At 42.0% G+C, this 3,478-nt stretch overlaps 1 long non-coding RNA gene across 2 annotated transcripts; it reads right to left on the minus strand.

Moving 5' to 3' along the window:
- Positions 1–811: 811 nt before the first annotated feature.
- LOC134076181 (uncharacterized) lies at positions 812–2,557 on the minus strand. 2 transcript variants are annotated; one of them, XR_009938553.1, is made up of 3 exons: positions 1,870–2,557; positions 1,530–1,780; positions 812–913 (listed from the first exon to the last, which is right to left on the minus strand). It is a non-coding gene; the product is annotated as an uncharacterized LOC134076181 (long non-coding RNA). The 2 variants fall into 2 exon arrangements; XR_009938552.1 differs by having other exon boundaries at positions 1,499–1,780.
- Between the last annotated feature and the right edge of the window lie 921 nt (positions 2,558–3,478).

A 3,478-nucleotide genomic window follows, 5' to 3' on the forward strand; every position in this document is an offset into this window, starting at 1 on the left:
TGCTATCGTTTACGTTAGCATAGAAGCTAATGTTAGTAGCGATAGCTAGTTGGTTAAGTTAAGACTAACGTTAGCACACATACGCTGACAATGTTATGTTTGGCTCGGCCTATTTTGTTTTGCCGTTATCAAAAGGCTGTTTTAATATGCCACCTCAACATGGAGAGTGAATCTATGTGTTTGGCGTAGCTGCTAGTTAATTTTAAACACAGCCTGCCTGTTGTCGTGCCCATTGGCAGAGTAATGAAATGTCCGCATTGAAAAACAAACTAATGCGTTACTGCTAGTTTTGCATGCTTAGTATGCTTACCAGTATGTGTTAATAGTAAAGGATCAGCTATAAAACTTTGCCTTTTCTTGTAGGTGGCATTTCCCATGTCCTTTCTCCAGTCCCCGGACGTTCATCTCATCCACTTTGACAGGAACAACCTCAGACATGTCGAGCGTGATATTGAAAGGTGTAGATTGCCTGAACAGTGTAGGACACTTGCTATGTTCATGATCATGAACATATTGTATCATATTTTAAACTTGCAGTATATCCCTGAACTCAAACTTAAACTATTCTCATTTGCCCTCATTGTAAAGGTTGCTGGACTCTGTGTGCATTGGAAACTGACAATAAAAATGAAAAACTTAATGTTTACTTGCTATCAAAACCATTGTTATTCAAACGTTGACATGTTCACATTATATATGGGTCATGGTTATAGAATTTAACATGATATAACATGAACAAGTTCAAATTACCAGTAAACAGTTTTAAATGGTTGGTAAGCCTACATTAAGCAAAAATAATGATGATACAAAATATCCACAAATGACCATGTTTTATTGTGTTTGCCAAGGGGTGAGGGGGGGTTAGTCATTAACTTAGAGAGATTTCAGCTCTGGTGGCAGCAGCGTTGTAGACCTTAAAGGGATAGTTCGGATTTTAAGACACGAAGTTGTATGGGTTCCCTGTCAGCAACGTAGTGCATCAGCACTGACTTACCCCCGACAGCGTCCTGTGAGCCGAGATCCAGCCGGTTTTAGATCGTTTTTCATGCTGAAGAAAGTAGTCCGGCAAGTATCTGGGGTCACGAAAGTAAAGTGTTTTTCTTCTCAAAACCATATGCGTTCAACAGAGTGATATATTTGCACCACAAAAACGTTGTCCAGGAAAAATTCAAACCTCGTTATCACTTACTTATTTTTCGCGATTCCTATCACTGCGCGCTACTGACAGCTGGACAACGTTTTTGTGGTGCAAATATATCACTCTGTTGAACGCATATGGTTTTGAGAAGAAAAACACTTTACTTTCGTGACCCCAGAAACTTGCTGAAGAAAATAGTCCGGCATCAAAAACGATCAAAAACCGGCTGGATCTCGGCTCACAGGACGCTGTCGGGGGTAAGTCAGTGCTGATGCACTACGTTGCTGACAGGGAACCCATACAACTTCGTGTCTTAAAATCCGAACTATCCCTTTAAGCTCTGGTGATGGTGGCGTAGACCTTCAGCTCTGGTGATGGTGGTGGTGTAGACCTTCAGCTCTGGTGATGGTGGCGTAGACCTTCAGCTCTGGTGATGGTGGTGGTGTAGACCTTCAGCTCTGGCGATGGTGGTGGTGTAGACCTTCAGCTCTGGCGATGGTGGCGTGGACCTTCAGCTCTGGTGATGGCGGTGGTGGTGCAGGAGGGAGGCGGAAGACAAAATCTTCTACTTGCAGGTCTCTTCACCAGGTGGTCAGGAAGGGAGAACACAGTTGGTACTGCAGTGCAAGTCAGACGATTCCCCTTAACATAATGAATTGGGTATTCATGAAATGGGTTGAGTTGGAATTTACATCACCACACAGTGTTGGTCAGGAAAATGATTGGCTTACATAGGTATAAATGGTGAATTCATGGTCTTCAAAATGAAGACTACAGAGATGAGATGACTTGCTGGGCTCCCAGTCTTGTCGTCTTATGTTCACCAGCCATCGTCTCAGTCTGTCTGCATGCTGCACACCTAAAGGAAAACTGTAAAAAAAAAAAAAAACATTCATATGTCAAGCGGTTGTGAAGGGGCATAGTGTATTTATTACAACCATTACATATGCCTGACAAAGGCCAAAAACATTTAACTCATAATGCCTCCGGGCTGCTGATGACTGGGGCTGTAATGCCATGCTTTGATGTCTGGCGAGGCTGCTGGTTAATCCGTTCACATTTATTAATTCAGTCAGTCGTTGTATGACATTCATTTGACTACTACTAGGCTAGCTATACGTTCAAGAAACGTAGCTACGGAATCGCTGAATGCCGAGGTAGCACAGCTACATTAACTCGGTAACATAAAGTTAGCTAAGTTAGACAGCCTTCATTGGAAAAACGGCTGTCGTAACCATAGGGTCATTACATAGTGTTAACATATTTAATCTCATTAAATATAACCAAGAACTATTAATGTTAAAGTTTGCAATACACCACGTACACGGCTTCGTCTAAGAACTATCACAACATTGTTAAATAAACGAGCAGCTAGCAGTAAACTGACAACAAGGCTAAGATAAATACCTGGTAACGTAATGTAGCTACCCGGTAACCTAACGTCAGCTAACTGGACCGCTATTCCTGGCACAATCAGACACATTGATATACTAATGACTACAACCATTCTTGTACCTAATCCTTTTAAGGATGTCTGACACAGATGACTGTAAAATTAAATTACCTTGCTAAAGTAAACGGCTAAGCGATCCCTAGAAGACTTCATAGCCTACATACTTTACGTTAGCAAGCTAATATTAAGTTAATATTCACTTACCGAAAAAAAACTGCACATAGCTTCTCTGGGATGGCCCGTTAGTACAACCAACAGCACAGCACGACATGACATGACTGTCAATGTATAAAGTGTAATAACAGCAAATAAAACAAATATGATAAGTTGCCTGACGAACGAACACCACCACAGCCGAGCCTACAGCTACTCCACGGACTGAACGGCTGCAAGCAGCTGACGCTGCGGTCACGCACTGTCAATCAACGCCCGTTTTAGATTTGTTAAAATAAGTTTAAAAAAAATAATTTCACAGAGAAAAGAAAAATGGTGTGTATTGAAGCACATTGAAAACTATTTTTTCGAATAACATGTTGTAAATATAACATTAGTTTTAGGTGAGAAAAGTGACACGGAAAGTTGGCTACTTGCCCATTGAAATACATGGGGATGGGCGGAGCTACGAATTGTACTGCAGCCAGCCACCAGGGGGCTCTGGACTAGCGGTTGCTTCAATTCCAACGGACGACACACTGTCCAGGTCTATATATACAGTCTATGGTGCAATCAGATCCTGTGAGCAGCACATTCAGTCAAAGCATTTACTGTAAAAAGCCTTCAAGTGGAGTGGAGTGGAGTGACTGCACATGTAGGCTTCAACGAGTCTTTCTGAGCCCTCAATGTGTGTGTGTGTGTGAGAGAGAGAGAGTGTGTGTGTGGTAATCACA

The sequence above is a fragment of the Sardina pilchardus genome, chromosome 3 (assembly GCF_963854185.1).
Source record: "Sardina pilchardus chromosome 3, fSarPil1.1, whole genome shotgun sequence".
Taxonomy (NCBI): Eukaryota; Metazoa; Chordata; class Actinopteri; order Clupeiformes; family Clupeidae; genus Sardina; species Sardina pilchardus.